Here is a 17,879-nt window from a genome sequence, read left to right on the forward strand (position 1 = left end):
GCATCAGCAAAACATCCTGTGAGTCCACATTACATGACACAACCAGAAACTTCCACTTCAAGGTGTAGTTTTCTTTAATTGGATATTCACTAAAGAGTTCTTCAGTCTCCAGTGCGTTGTTGCAAAGCTGTGATCATATAGAGAGTTCTGGCTAAACTCAGAGGGCTATAAAATGAAACATGAAGATATAGAAGTGGGTATTTTTTTAGGGAGGAAGATATGTTTTCAAGGGTGGGAGGAAAATAAAAGAGAATGAGTAGTTAGAGTAAGCAATGATCAAAGTCAATCTAGGTTGTGCACTGTAAGCTGAGAGGTAAAATCTTATGAAATGAACTAATGACACAAAGTTATTTGCATAATAGGCAGGACTAAAATAAGGCCTATGGGACAAGAGATGAAAAAGCACACTTAGAGTTTGATTGCATGGAGAAGCATGAGAGATCTGAAGCAATATTATCAAAAATCATTAAGACTAGGCAATTTCAGGGGTGGTTTCCTTCTCATGGCATGGGTCTCAGGCTGGACCAACCGTTGGTTAACCATTTCTTCACATCTGTGCTACCCGTACCTCAGCACATCTTTTTTTTTTTGTTTTTTTTTTTGTTTTTTTTTTTTTTGAGACAGTGTTTCTCTGTGTAGCCCTGGCTGTCCTGGAACTCACTCTGTAGACCAGGCTGGCCTCGAACTCAGAAATCCTCCTGCCTCTGCCTCCCAGAGTGCTGGGATTACAGGCGAGCGCCACCACCGCCCGGCTATCAGCAATCTTTTAAGCAAGAAAAATTGTAGGCTGCAGGTTATATGGCTTGGTTGATGCCTCAATCTCTCTACTAAAAGTCCTGCCCAGTTATAGAAGATGGCCAGTTTGGGCCTCCAGTCTTAATAAGAAAATCCTGGACTTACTGAAATTTGATATGCCATGTTTGATTGATATCCCTGGGAGGCCTGCTCTATTTTAATGGAAATAGAGGAAGAATGAATTGGGGGTTGGTCAGAGGGGAGATGTGGGGGAGAGAAAGGGCAGAGAGAAAGGAGGGAAAACTGATGTGTGTGGATGTAATAATATAAATACTAATACTAATAAATCATAAAGGAAAGAATTCAGTAGAAGGCATTTGTTTCCTTAGGTATTTTTTTTAACTAAAGACATTTATCCCAAAAATGTCTATGGCTAGGAAATAAAATCAACAGGGTTTTTAACAGTATGCACCAGCCACATTAAATTGAATGTGCTACGAAATTCAAGTGTGCAGTCTAGAAGTGGACTTGCTGTGGAGTCCAGTGTTGTAGGATATGTGATCACACTGTGAGCCTCAAGATTGTATACCGGAAAAACCTGTCTCTATTGGTGGTATGGCTCAGCCTTATCACATACCTATAATCCTAGAGCTTTCTCTAGGATTTTAAACAAGATTGAATAAAGTCAACCATAGTGGAGAAAGTCAAGAAGTAGAGAAAAACACAAGTTGACAGAAAGTAAACACATAAAAAAAAAAACTTAGAGAAAGAAAAGAAGGCAGGAGGATGGATAGGGAGATACACAGGAAATTGAAAGGAAGAAGGTTCAGTTGAAAGACTTTTCAAGACAGTGTAGGAAAGGAGAAAGAGCTCTGGTCTTCTGGGACTTTGGTTCAGGAGAAAGGTCAGTTGGGTGCTTTCTCTGCCTCTCTGAGACTTTCACTATCTGCAAATTTTGTTATTAAAAATGTCTAAAATAAGATTGATCACATCCTTCCAAAGTATTCATATTTTATATCTAAAATTTTGTTTCACAAAGAATGTTGTTTTGGACTAGTGCAGAACAACCTAACAAAATACAGCCTTTATTAAATTCCAAGGGAGCCTGCTTGTGTTATTTGGTGACATCTCAAAACTCTGCAGTTGAGTGAATCAGCACATCCTGCAAATGTCTTTTGCATACACTCCCTGGTTTTGTTTATCACAAAGCCACACTAGGATAATGTCAACAGGTTGTAAAGCACCTATCCATGGTTACAAGGATGACGCCTCACACTTGTGTTTGTAAACTTCAGCTCAAACTGAGAAGTCACATAACTCTTGCTTGCAAATATTTGCAATCTGTTACGTAGATAGTTGCTACACCCACATTTGGGTGTATATTTAGATTTCTAACAAAATACACATACTCACTTAATACATTTCAATAAAAGAGATTTATTTAAAGCAAAAATCAAGTATAATAAAATATGCATTCATAGTTACACAGCCCACACTCTGGCTTCCATAATTTCCCAAATCATTTCATTCCTTGAGCATTATTATCTTTGTTAGTTATATTAGTTATTTTTCTCTAGTTACAAAAAATATTCAGCCATAGCAACTGAAGGAGAGTATGACCTTATTTTGACTCACAGTTTGATTGTAAAATCCATCTCATAGGCTAAATAATTCTGGCAGAAGTCTGACGGAGCAGGCACATTGCATCTGTACTCAGGAAACTGAAAGACAGAGGCTATTGCTCATTTCATAAGTCCAGGACCCAAACTTAAGGAGTAGTGTTATTCACCGTTCTTGTGTATAGTGGCATTCCAGTTAAGACAGTCTAGAAACTCATTCACAGATATTCCTGAGGCTTGTTTACAGGGTGATCTAATTACTATGAAGGTGATCTGGGTTAACCTTGAAAAGGCCTTTCTATTTCAACCAGAAATATACTTCTGTTTATTATTATTATTATTAGTAGTAGTAGTAGTAGTAGTATTAATCAATCAGATTTATATATCAATAAATTCTCAGTTCACAAGATGACCACACAATAATTTCAGAGCCAATTGATAATGATATAAGCTGTCCACCTAGATTAGACAAATTATCCCAATTATTCTATCCTTTTATGATATTCATAGCTATCAGTGGTTATTTAAAGCCACACAGAATCTGGATCATCTTCCCCTTCCTCCATCTTCCTTCCTCCTCCTCCTTCTTCCTGTCTCTATCTCTAGCTCTGCCTCCCTTTTCTATGTCCAATCACAGGTTTCTTGTTGTATTAATATTTAAATTAACTGGGAGGAAATTCTTCTACATTTAATCCTTTCTATTTAAGTAAAAATACCTTTTCTCTCAAATATAAATTGAGCACAAATATAACCATTTTGTATGTTATAAAGTACAAGATGGACCTAAAACCCAGTCCATCATTTTTGTCAATTAAATAGAACACTCTGTCATCTATCCTAACTTAAAAGACTTATAAATCCATATGTTATATCCTGGTTTAGCTTGTATACTATCTGAAAACTATCTTCTCAAACATATTTTCTCAATGTTAAATAGCCTGTGTTGGCTATGAGACTATACGTAGTCTTCAACCCTGTCAGAAATCTGAGAATGGACAAAATTATCTAAAAATATAGAAAGCCTAACACAGCTTCCAGAAGTGAGACAAATTGTAGAGACATCTGCCTACCTATATATGCCCAGTAAGTCAGGAAGTTGGAGCATCAGTCTTTAGTCTTTTGGCCCAGAATAATTTGACAGACCTTGAAAAACAGGAATTATTAAGGACTACTTTCTTCTGTCTCAGCAGAACTAAAGCTGTCCTAACCTGTAACTTGTAACCTCTCAAGGATGGTACAGGTCTGCAGGAGAGATAGTCAATTTCTGCTCAGTGGCGGCCTAGCCACAATGTAGCACCTCACCCGGAGGAAGAGATGCTCAGCTGCTTCTTGGAATCCCTGAATGGGGAGCTGTAGGAGAGGACATGTCTCAACAACAAGTGAATAAATACATTAAGTGTCACATTCTTTGGGTTTCTGACGCTTTTGAAAACCATCTATCTATGTAAAGTAATCTGGACTATTGTCCGATAACTACTCTTAGCTATTTCTAATTAAATTTTCTGAAAACACCCTAACAATAAACTTAGAGCCAGGAATTGGCTCTTTGGCCCTTAACTCGCAGGCTTAAACATATCAGATCAGTTTACAATGACAGCTAAAGAAAGACTGAGACTTTCTTGAACTTTTGTCTTGTACTTTTGAAAATTTTATATCAATAGAAGACATTTATACCAATGAAAACCTTGATTTTGCATCAAAATAAATTCTGTACTGAAGTAAGAAATTATGACTTCAACTTAGTAACAATTATAAAGATTTCTACCAAATGATATTAAGGCTATACAATCAATTATAGCTATTTCCTTCCAGTTCCAATTATGGACATCTCTGAATTCCCCAGATAGGCAACCTTAGAATAACCACCTCAAGCCCCAAAACCCAGGGAACTGGAACTATGACTTTTCATAACTTCAAGCTGAATATGGATGTTGAGATATCTTTGAAGGGGGTGGGGAGGAGAGGGAAAATTGGTTGACCTAAAGAAGGATACACCAATGATTGTTTCAGTCTCTGGTGTCTGTGTCCTAACTGGATCCATCTGAGAGTCCAAGACATCAGAAGTTTAAACAGGTCAGTTCAGCATGTCTAATGAAGAGACTCACCAAGGCTGTATATTCTGTAATATACAAATCTCAAAACAATATATTAGTATGATCAAGATAACTTTTTTGTTTGATTCTCTGGAATATAGTTCTTCAGGGGGGTCTCCCTTCGTCATATCTGATCCATATTACTCTGAAAGGTTTATAGATCTTTTCTAAAAATGTGAAGACAAAACCTTTTTCCCAAATCAGTTTATCTTTGAGCCAGTAATCGGAAAAACCTTTATTTTGACCTCTCTCCCAGAGAAGTAATATAACCATGAAACTCAAAATCACACCCATTTTGAAAATTAAAAAATCCAAAACAAATGAAGTAAACTAAAATACGCATTCTTAGGCTTTTTCTATTTTGCCATGCAGGATAATAATCTAAAATTTTCATGTAGCCTATGTTAGGGAATGTGAGTTAGTTATCCCACAGACATTATTATTATATCTTTAAAACAATTGATTCATACCTGCTTATAATCAGACAGCTAAACATACCAGGATTTTAAACCCGAAATTCCTGTGGAATCCACATTAGACAGAATTTGAGTATCCTGTAAGACTTACTAGAGCAATATATCTATATATCTTTGCAACTTCTTTAAAGCAATTAATTTCAACTTTCACTAATATCTGCTTATAGGAAACAGTTTTTTCTTGTTAAGCTCTCTGTGTAGAGCAGACATCCTGTTATAGCATCTACCCGTTGAGCTCTCTAACTGGAGCCACAGACTTCTATTAATTAATAGCTGTTCATAGCAGGTAAGTATGACTTGGAGTCAGTGACTAATTTTCCCTATCCTAGTTCCAAACCATGGGCAAAATCCCCTTGAGATTCAGACAAAATCTGTATATAAATCTATCCTAAAAGCAAAGAATCCCAATTTTATAAATTCATAGTTAAATCAATATCCCAAGACGAAGGCAGCTTCCAGTCTCTGGCTCTCTGACTCAGAGCAGCCATCTTGTCATTTTCCACAGCAGGAGACCTCAGAGCCCTCTTTCTTTATTTCAAGATTTCAGCACTCATGTGACCTATCCCAGTGCCACCTTTTCTCACACAGAAAATAAAATTCTAACTCTCTGCTTTATAATCTTAAATTTCTAGTGGTTTCTTGCACAAAACTTTGGTTCCCCACCTGTTGTAGAAAATATGAAAAAAATTGACACCATCCCATGGTAAACTCAGCTACTCTCTAACTGGGGGGGGGTGTCTTGCTGCCTCTAGACTAGTCCTAATTGGTGGTCTTCCCAGTTCCTGTTAGCCTGCCTCAGAGCCTTCTCTACCCGATCAGCCATCAACCCCTTGTGGCTAGTTGTCACAAATCCCCTTAACCCACTAAATCACAACCCTAGAAGCTTATAATCAATCGGTTGGACTTATATATTATTACATTTTCAATTCACAAGATGACAACAGTAATTTCATAGCCAATTGATAATGATACAAGTTGCCCACCTAGATTAGGCAAGTTATTCCAATTCTATCCTTTTATGATATTCATAGCTACCTGTGGCTATTTAAAGCCAGGCAGAATCTGGATTGTCTTCCTCTTCCTCCACCTTCCTCCAGCAATGTTCTTCTATGTCTCATGCAAGCTATTCTTTGTATAGAATCCAGAGAATTGTATGGCATGTGATTTCTTCTTTCTCTCTTTTTTAAATTTATTGGATATCATCTTCATTTACATTTCAAATGGTAAAAACTTTCCCAATTCCCCCCTCCCCAAAAACCCCCAACCCCTCCTCCCACCCCCTACCTCCACATATATGCCCCTCCACCCAACAAACTCCCACCTTCCCCCTCGATTTCCCTATGTTGGGGCATCTATTGAACATTCACCTGACCAAGGATCACTCCTCCCACTGATGTCCAACAAGGCATTCCTCTGCCACATTTTTGACTGGAACCATGTGTGACCCTTGGTTGATGGTTTAGTCCCCGGATGATTTCTTCTTTCTCATTTCAAGCAAGGTAGCAGTGTTCTGTGCCTCTCTGTGGTCCTCCAGGCCAACACTAGGACATGCTAGAATGAATATTTAAGAGGATAAACAAACATAGAAGAATCTACTTAGTATGCTACTGTTTGTGATTTAAACACTTTATGAGAGAGAAAGAAAATGCATAATTGTACATTAGAATTATGCATATGATAGAAAATAAACATTGGAAATACACAAAGGAACTTTCTTAAAGCATACTTAAAATTCATCTGAAGATGATAAATAAGTGATGAGATAACACAGAATAAATAGCTAATTTATAAAAAGTTCATTAGAGTTGAGATGTTTCTTTATAGAATTCCATTGCTTTATTTTATTTAATTAATTAAAATTTATTTGCCCTTCTGAGTTTCAAAGCTAGGACTTGTATATAAAAGGCATACACTCTGTCTCTGAACTACAAGTTCAGTACTTTGTGTTATCTTTTTTTTTTCTCTTCATTGCTTCTCATTGACAGGATTTTGTTAAGAATTAAAGCAAGTTTGGAAATACGTTACTAGGGCCAGATCTGATTTGAATTACAAATCTTTTTGTCCCTGTCTCACAAATGCTGGGGTTATGAGCGTACAGCACATACACCATCATGCCTGAAAAATAGTTTGATTCTATAGCTATACATACATGTATATTTTAATATATATACATATATATATATACATATATACATATATATATATAAATTCATCTCTTACCTATAATAATAGCTTTTAAAATAATATGTTCAAGCAGGTGTTCTGTGTAAAACATGCATGGCTTAGATCAACTAGAGAGTATTAAATCAATATTCACTCTTTCTCTAGAATAACACTCAAAACTGAAATTAGTGAATGCAAGACCATATACTATGAAGTTGGATAAAATTACTCATATTAGTAAACTTAGCATTTATAATCACTTTCATTTATTTTCTAATTAGTTGTGTGACAAAGTCACATATAACCTGGATTTAAACTAATTTTTATGTATCTATATCTGTATCTCTCTCTAACTCTCTCTCTCTCTCTCTCTCTCTCTCTGTGTGTGTGTGTGTGTGTGTGTGTGTGTGTGTGTATGTGAGTACTTAGCAAATGTGGTTTGGTACACAGAGTTCAGAAAAAAGAATCAGATCTCTTGGAACTAAGTTACAGAAAGTTATTAGCTGCTCGACATGCATTCTGAGAACAGAACTTGAGTCCTCTAGTTGATCAACAAGCTGTCTTAAACACTGAGCCCTCTCGAGCCTTTAACCTTGAATTCTCCACGTGGGTGAGGACCTTGCATGCCTGATTTTCCCGTTTTGCTTCTCAAGTACTAAGATAACAGACAATCATTTATTACTCACATTATTGAGATTACTTATAATTCTTATAACCATGCTTACAAAACATTTAATTTCATTATGCGTTTCTTATAAGAAAGCATATTTTTTTCATTTTCTAATTGGTTATTTCTTTTACTTACATTTCAAATGTTATCCCCTGTCCAGTTTCCCCCTCCGTAAGCCCCTTATCCCTCCTCCCTCCTGGGCCTCTATGAGGGTGCTTCTCTACCCACCTAATCCACTCCTACCTCAGCTCCCTAGCATTCCCCTACCCTGAGTAATCGAGCCTCCACAGGACCAAGGGGCTCCCATCCAAGTGATGCCCGCTAAGGAAATCCTCTGCTACATATTTAGCTGGAGCCATGGGTTCCCCATGTGTACTTTTGGCTGGTGGTTTGGTACCTGGGAGCTCTGGTAGGTCTGGTTCGTTGAATTTTTCTTCTTCCTATGGTGTTACAACCCCTTCCAGCTCCTACACTCCTTGCCTTAACTTCTTCACTGGGGTCCTTGCACTGCTCAGTCCAATGGATGTTTGGTTACATACATCCACATCTGTGTTGGTTAGGCTCTGGCAGAGTCTCGTAGGGGACAGGCTGCTGTCAGTAAGCACTTCTTGGCATCAGCAATAATGTCTGGGTTTGGTGTCTGCAGATGGGATGGATCCCTAGGTAGGATCTGCTCCACTCTTTGTCCCTGTATTTCCTTTTGATGGAAGGAATTCTGGATTAACATTTTTTTTTGAGGTGGGTGAGTGAGGTGGTTTGAGGTGAGGCTGGAACCCCCTCAACCGGGGGTTTGGCCATGCCTATCCACTGCATATGGTCTCCAAATGTTCTCTCTCCTCTTTGATGGGTATTTGGGCTAATGTCCTCCCTGTGGGTCCTGGGAACCTCTTGGGTTCCTGGTATCTGGAACTTTCTAGTGTCTACCCCCATTTTCCCCTCTCTCCACTGCTATACACTTACTTTCAAATTCCTAAACCTCTGTACTTCTCCCCCTTCTCCTCCCATGTCTGAACTACTCCCCCTTTACCCTCACCCTCCTCTCTCCCTCCCAGATTTCTTTCTCCCTCTACTTCCCAAGATTATTTTCTTCCCCCTTCTGAGTAGTACTGCAGCATTCATACTTTGATGTAATCTTCTTTCTTCTTGGGTTTCATATGGTCTCAGTTGTATTATGGGTATTCCAAGCTTCTTTTGACTGATATCCACTTGTCAGTGAGTACACACTCTGTGTGTTCTTTTGTGACTAGTTTATCTCACTCAGAATGATATTTTCTAGTTTCATCCAATTGCCTGCGAATTTCATGAAGTCAATGGTTTTAATAACTGAGTAGTACTCCATTGTGTAAATGTACCACATTTTGTGTATCCATTTCTTTTTGAAGGGACATCTGGGTTCTTTCCAGCTTCTGGCAATTATGAATAAGGCTGCTATGAATATAGAGGAACACGTGTACTTATTATATATTGGAGCATCTTTTGGAACTAGCACTAATATATTATGGGAAATATATTTTCATGGTAAATAGATGAAGGCATTGTTTTTATTGCCTTTATTCAGTTCTTGGAATAACTTGCATACTAAATATACATAAGCACCAGAGTTTTTGTTTTAATTTGACAAAGTGATGATTAGTTTGGAATGTCCTGGAACTCATTGTATAATATAGTTCGGAACAAGTCAGACTTTACATCCTAATCCTCCTGACTCTGTTTCTCATGTCATAATTGTATACACATCTTTGGTTATCATTAATAATCTATAAGTGAAAATACTCTGTGTTTGATATTATAGAAGTAAACTTAATGTTTTACAAAATATGAAAGAGATAGACAACAGTATTGGTTTTAGAATAATTTAAATGTTTGAATATATTTTGAATCAAGTTAAGACAAATTAATTATTGTATTTGGTATTCCATCATACATAATACTCTTTACTTCTGTAAGTTTATAACCTTTGTATCTACAATATCATATAAAATCTGAACTTTGAGAATTTAAACAAATACAGTTTCAATACCTCATATGGTTTTCAAACTTGAAAAACTGAAAAACAAAATAATATATTATTTTTTAAGTACATACAAGATAAGTATTTTTTGAAAAATTAAGAATGTGTAAAATCAGAATTTTATAAAAATAAATAACCTATCAGGGCTTGATGTCTCAGTGGTTAAGAGCACAGGCTGATCTGGAGAGGTGCCAAGTTTAATTCCCAATATCTACAAGGTGGCTTACAACCATATGTATCTCCATTCCCAACTTATACAGTCCCCTTTGCTGGACCCTGTTGGCACTATTGTTATGAATAAGCATTGATGTGGTAGTATGGGCAAACATATAATAATTAACAATAATAATAATATTAATAGTAATAATAGTAATAATAATAAAGTATATGAATTCAAAAACATAAAACACTCAAAAATTAGAGTAGATAAACTTATTTTTTCACAACTGTTAAAATAATACACTAATACTGAGTTATAGCAGAGTAAAAATTTATAGAGTAAAAAAAATTATAGAGTAAAAAATTATAGCTGTCTCTGAAGAGCCTCTGACAGAACATGACAAATACAGATGAGGATGCTTGTAGCATCAGACTGAGCACAGAGACCACATGGAGGAGTTCGGGAAAGGACTGAAGGAGCTGAAGGGGTTTGCATGGCTCCAGCTGCATAGGGAGCAGAGGAAGGCCTTATATGGCATTAATGGGAGAAGAGGCCCTTGGTCTTGTGAAGGTGCTCCAGTATAGGAGAAAGCCAGAGCAGTGAGGTGGCAGTGAGTGGATGCAAGGGCAAGCACAGTTATAGAAGCAGGGGAAGGAGGATGTGATAAGGGGGTTTGTGGAGGGAAAATCAGGAAAGGTAACATTTGAAATGCAAATAAATAAAATATCCAATAAAATTAAAAACATGAATTTTAATGTCTTACAATGAACAAGAATGGCCTAATCTACAGATGGATTTAAAATAACATGGCAATAATATGTGTAATAGAATGCCCTCTGTGTAATATCCGGAGAGTAATGTCTGGTATTAGTGAATATCACTGAAGTTTAAGCAAAATGGAATATCAGGAAGAATGAAGACATTGGCACCATAGCATGTTACACTACTAAGGCAAAAGACGATGATTTTGTCTTTCTAGTTCAGAAGTTATCAGTAAGTACAATTGTAAAAGATGTGGTCAAGGCAATATTCATCTTCATATAACACATATGCTTTACCGTGGCTTATTTTACTCACTGCATTATTGAAGCTTTTCCCCCTACCACTGAATTTAGTACAAGAACCTGGTGGCAAGAGATCACATTAACCTGCCTCAAAACTCTTTTGCAATTTCAAACAGTGATGTGGGCAGATTGAACTGTTCAGAGATGGTCTAATCTTCTCTAAAGAAATAGATTCAACTTTTAGCTGACTAAGTTTCTAGACTCATTCATGATGGATAGGTGTTTTTCTGAAGAAGTCTTTGAATTGTCTTACTTTTATTTTCAACTTTAAAAAAAAATGAACCGGTTTCAGAAGGCTGTTTTGGGATCTTTTGATCCTGCTTCTCTCTGTCATAAATCAATTTTTAGTAATAGTATACAGAAACTTTTGAGCACATCCTGCTTCCCAATGTGTAGAAAATATCCTCAGAGAAGAAAATTAATTGATAAATATACTAGACACTGTCACACGTACATTGCTTAATAATATGAGTCTGCCCCTGGAGATCTGGGAGTGTCCTGGTGCCCCCTGACTTCAGATTACCTGAGCAAATTCACTGCTGGGAATGAAACATGGCAACTTTATCAGGAACATTATATCCAGGAAGAGAAATTATTGCATTGTGTCCTGTTCTTCCTTTGTATTGCATGATTTATATATACTTTTAATACAATATATACCACACTGTGCTTAAGCAGTGTTTGGTGATCTTCATAAGAAATAAATCTACATGAAATGTAGGAGCTTCTGGCAGTATGAATTTTCCAAGGGAAATAATTTACTGCTTGGGTTACAGATTGAGAATACATTGTCCAGTTGTACGAAGTTCCCCAGGAGAGGAACCATACTGTGCTCAAAAGAGTCAATGAGATGTGAATAGAACATTTGCTTTTAGTGGCTGAAGCAATTTGACAAAACATAATAAAAAACTCATTGGTCCTGTCAGAGTTAAAATGCATGTTTAAAATAACGGAAATTTGTCCGTAGTCTGTGATTCATTCCTTTTCTAACTTAACTTATTATATTCGTAGGCATTGTTTGCTTATGAATCACTTTTGCATCATGTGCTTTGTATTCTCAGCCTCAGTTGATCCCTTCCTCCAGTTGCTAAATATAATTTCTTTGAAAAAATATTTCTCATGAGAAAGTGTCTCCATATCAAATATGTTACAGAATAAACCATTTTTAATTTATATTTTACAATCTAGTATGCCTTCTAACTAATGATCCTCTCTTGTCTTGACCACTTGAATGCTGGTATACCATTCTGTGGCTCCACACCCTACTTTACATTAATATCTGTAAGCTATGGAGGTTTTTTACATGACAAAAGGGTAAAGTTGAGTTTAATATTTGGATGAGTGAGACTCTGGTGGAGGTAATGGGAGATGCTTCTCTCTGTATGATATAAACTTCACATTTGCAGATATTTGAGCCGAGGAAACCTCACCCATTCCCTTCACATGATCCCCTGGTAAGGTATCACCTGATGACTATTACAACAGCTATTATAAAAATGACAAGAGATAGTGTTTATAAAACTGTAGAAAATAGAAATTCCTGTTGTTCTGACATGTAGATTCTGTATTATGTTAAATGGTCTGGAATCTCTCAGCAAACCTCCTGGGATCCTTCTCACTGAAAATATGAAAGTGGAACGAACCCAGATGTCCCTCAAGGGAGGAATGGATTTAAAAAAATGTGGTATATTTACACAATGGAGTACTATTCAGCCATTAGAAACAATGAATTCATGAAATTCTTAGGCAAATGGATGGAGCTAGAGAACATCATACTAAGTGAGGTAACCCAGACTCAAAAGATCAGTCATGGTATGCACTCACTAAAAAGTGGATATTAACCTAGAAAATTGGAATACCCAAGACATAATCCACACATCAAATGAGGTACAAGAAGAACAGAGGAGTGACTCCTGGTTCTGGAAATGCTCAGTGCAGCAGTATAGGGCAATATCAGAACAGGTGGGAAGAGGTGGATGGGGGAGCAGGGAGAGGGAAGAGGGCTTATGGGAGTGGGGAGCCAGGAAAGGGGGAATCATTTGAAATGTAAATAAAAAATATATCGAATGTAAAAAAAAGAAAAGATGAAAGCAAGGCAGAGACAAGGGACACAGTGTCCCCAGAGGAACTGAATTGCAGGAATCTGATCACACAGCTTTTGACATTTTTTTGTCAGTTTTTGTTGGCTATTTTATTTATTTAAATTTCAAATGATACCTCCCTTCCCAGTTTCCCCTCCACATGCCCCTAAAGACAGTATCATCTCACACTGACATTCAGCAGTACAGCTCAAAACTGTGTGTAAGAACTTGTCCTTTGATATAAAAAATGAATCTTTCAGTAGAATTATTGAGAGGAAAAATGACTTTTAAAAAATATTTATTTTTCTCTCATGTGCTGTCTCCCCATGTCAGTTTCCCCTCCCTCCATTCCTTCTGCTTGCTCTCTCTCTCTCCCTCACTTCCCCAGGTCCATTTCCTTCTCACATCCCTGCAGAAAACGGCAAATCTTCAGGAACCTCAACCAAACAGGGACAACAAGATGCAATAATACAGTAAGACCTGGCACAAACCTTCACATCAAGGCTGGATAAGGCAACAGAGTGAGAGGAAAATGGGTCACAAAGCAGGCAAAAGAGTCAGAGACACCCCACTTTTATCGTCAGAAGGCCCCTCCAAACACTAAGCTAACAATCATCACATATGTGCAGAGGACCTAGGAGAGATTCATTGAGGATCTGTGATTGCCACTTCAGTCCTCTGTGAGCTGACATTTTTTTTTTATATCAAATATAACCAAACCCTTTTATTTTATTAATCATTTATATTTCAAAATTTCTGTATGGTAAAAATTTAATATCTAAAGAAAATAATTGTGATTTCCCTGTTTTGAAAGTACAGGAGTACAAATTTTATTGTACAACTTTATATTTAAGTTTTTTTTAAATTTTATTTTAGACATTGTAAAATTGCATTTATTGGGTATATTTTATAAAAAATGAATTAAAACTAAAATTGCTGTATTGTAAAAACAAAATAGAAAATGGTGGTATTTTAAAATAATGATTAAAATGTGTATTCATACTAGATAATCATAAAAAGTTATTAGAGTCATGTTGCCTTATAGATCCAGAAGATCTTAAGGGATATTCCTTTATTAGTTCCATGCCATTTTGAAAACACTAAAGAATGGAAACATCTCATTCTCTGCTATGTTCCAATTAAGAATAGATTTATAAATATAAAAATAAAGAATACAAAGAGAGTTACTAGCTAGAATCTATTTTCTAAATCTTCAAATTGCTTACTTAAATATCTGAAATGTTAGATAATTCCACTTGACTTTTAACAACTTTTCACATATATATTGCAGCTCCTTTTTTGGTCAATTGCTAGTATAACACTAATTTGATGCCTCCCTCCCCGAAGCAAAGTTTAACTCCTCACTTTGGATGTGGAGAGTCAGATATTCCTGTTTAACTCTGAGGGTTGTCATCTTAGCCATACAGAATTCTTCAGTGAACATGTGTTTTGTTTATAGGCCAAGTGATACTTTAAATAGTAGTAAAATATCTAATTTATAGACATAATGGAGTTGAGTCCATTCTGGAGCACAAATAGTTGGATATCATTCATGATTTTGGTTTTTGTAGACATTAGAGCTGTGGAAATTAAAAGTATCTTAGGCATATAAAATGGAAAGACATACAACCTACAGAGACTTTGCAGTAAATATTCAAGCAGACAAAAGTAGAATTGTTTTTTTGTGGCATTGTCAGACAAGACTTAAAGCTGTGTAATGACATAATGCCACATTTATCCCATAAAGGTATGATAATCTCAAGGTCACTAATCTCTTCCTCCTCCCCTTGCATTGGGCCCTGATGACAGTTCTGGTTACCACATGCATGTGGATTAAAAATATAATTTCAGTTTATAATAAAAAATAGCAAAAACAATTGAGAAATAAATTTTTGTTGTAATAATTTAAATAATTAATGGGATAAAGCATATCTTCTTTAAAAGGAAAATTATATGAAACACTTTATTGAATAAAAGTATCTACAAATGATAATGGCTTCCTACATTAATTATATGAAATAATTAATTTCAAAACAAAATCTGTATATTCATTTCCTGTCCTATTTTTATGTATTTCCAGCGAATATTGCATTTCAAAAATGCAAATATATTCAATGTGATTTTGCTGTTTTGCAAATGGGTGTTTACATTTTCTAGCTTCTTGGAATATTTTCAAGAAACTCTATTATTATAGATATGTTCAGAATATTTTGTTAAGTGAAATAAATTGCTGAAAGCCTACAGCATCTAGACACTGTCTGCTGAGAGGATTCAAGACGACAAATGTGTGCAAGTATTTTAAAATCATCATCATACAGCATTTAATTAACAGATTCTCTTTATCAATTGAAAAGTGTTGGCCAAAAATAATAGCAAAAAATTTGTATATATTTTAGTCGAGCTCTATTCGAATAAATAAAAAAGGGTTTCTCAGAGGCATGTTGTACATTATTAACTCTTTAGAATTGCTATTTTTAATAATATGGAAAGTTTTGATGGTCATCATCGTTACAGAGATAAGTTAAAGTTACTATATTCTATTATTGACTAAGAATTAACTGTCCTATTAAATTCTATGAGCAAAAAATGTAATTGTTACACTATATACATTTCTAGTTATACTTACACAAAGATATTCATGGGTTCATGGTTGTTTCAACTTAAATGATAGGGAACTACTTTAGGTCACTGGTGATTTCTAGAATGTGATGAAATTTTACTAAGGCAAAAGATAGTTAAATTACTCTGTGTTTTCAACTAATACTCCATGAAGACATTCCAGAATTCAAAACAAATCACAGTTTAAAATTTGAAATACTTCTTACCCTAAATATTATTGGATGTATCATATTTTTCAAAAGGATACTATTGTATTTTAATCTAGGTCCCCAGTGAAACATGGGGGTTTCAGTATGGAAAAGCAGCTGCTGTCTCCCAGGTAAGACATGCTTATGAATTGGACAAAGAGTGTGCCATTAGAGACATGAGATTTTTAATTAAGTCTTGGATCTCTTCTATAGTTCTAGGAACAACAATGTGTTTGATAAAACTTCAAATCCATTTCAACTTCTACATGTAGCTTACACTGTTTTTTACTTAATATACAATAGGAGAGTTTTAGTTTAATACAGTCTTTTAAAGAACTGGCCATTAAGTGTGATTTTGGCCTTGATCGTATTTTCTATATTTTCTGTATTCTCTGTATTTTCTGTATTTTCTGTATTTTATTTTATTTTATTTACATCCCAAATTTTGTAATCTTTCCCTGTCCCCCTCACAGAGTTCTTTCCCTGTTCTCCCTCCTCTTTGCCTCTGAGAAGTGACCCATATCCTCTCACACTGGGACATCAATTCTATACAGGATTAGGCACATCCTTTCCCACTGAGTCCAGACAAGGCAGCCCTCTTCTACAGATGTGCTGGGGGACTAGGACCAGCTACTGTATGGTCCTTTGGTTGGTGACTCAGTGTCTAGGAGCTCTCAGGGGTTCAGGTCACTTGACTCAGTTGGTCTTCCCATGGGGTAGCCATCCCCTTCAGTTCATTCACTTCTTCTAACCCTTCCATAGGGGTGCCCAACCTCAGTCCAACTTAGTTGTCAGCATCAGCATCTGTCTCAAACAGCTACTGGTAGAGCCTCTCAAAGGAGAGTTATGCTAGGCTTCTGTCTGCGTGCACAACATAGCATCAGTAATATTGCAGGCATTGGTGCCTATCTATGGAATGGATCCCCTGGTTAGAGATTCCTTCAGTCTCTCTGCATTTATTTTAGTCAGTAGCAAATTTGAGTTGAACGTTTTGTAGGTGGGTCTGTGTACCCACTCCTCCATGTGGGGTTATGTGGCCCTCTGGGCCTCTCTCCTGTCTCTCCCACATACCTGATCCTGTTCCCCCTTTTCCCCTCCCTCTCATCCTCTCCCCTTCCACCTAGGATCCTCCCTCCCTCTGTCTTCCATGAATATTGTGCTCCTGATTCTAAATGGGACTTAAGTATCCTCACTTGGGTTTTCCTTCTGATTTAACTTCTTAGGATCTGTGAGATATATGAAGGGTATTCTGCACATTATGTCTAATATCCACTTATCAGTGAGTACATACCATGCAGGTGTGTTTTTACTGACTTCTCCTTGTATCCCTGGGTGACCAGGAGTCAGGATTATAACTTGGAAGTACTGGAGCAGGTCTTGTTCCTTGGCCTCTGGAATGAAGAACACTAGAATGTACCACCATGCCAGTTTGTAGCCTAATTTCAAAATTGGAGGTAAATGTTATTTCATTAAATAATAAAATAATCCCTGCCCTGAAATATATATGTAATTTATTATATCACTATCATGATTCATACTTATAATGTTTTCTTCCTTACTAACTTCCTCAAATTATAAAAATTTAAGCTGAATTTCCTTTTTCACTTTCACTTTTATTTATTCTTATTACATTTTAGCACTATGTTATGATATTTGTAAAATGGGATATATAAAATATTGAATAGGCTTCCAACGAAATTTTATTATTTTAAATGACTGCAAACTGATTGTTTATAGTTTTATGTATTTATGGGATAGAAAATGACATTTTTAGCTCAGTGTGGAATAACTCAATCAAAATAATTCATCATATTCATCACTTCAAACATATCTGCTATGTTGAAAACATTTGTAATTAGCTCTTACGTACTTTGAAATATGTAATATACTGTTTTAAGTATATTTACTATTCTTCACAATCAATAATTTTAGTGACTTCATAAAGAGAACAAAACAGTACATTTTCAATTAATTTTTCTATAATTTGGGGAAAAATTGAA

Source organism: Apodemus sylvaticus, chromosome 18, assembly GCF_947179515.1.
Source record: "Apodemus sylvaticus chromosome 18, mApoSyl1.1, whole genome shotgun sequence".
Taxonomy (NCBI): domain Eukaryota; kingdom Metazoa; phylum Chordata; class Mammalia; order Rodentia; family Muridae; genus Apodemus; species Apodemus sylvaticus.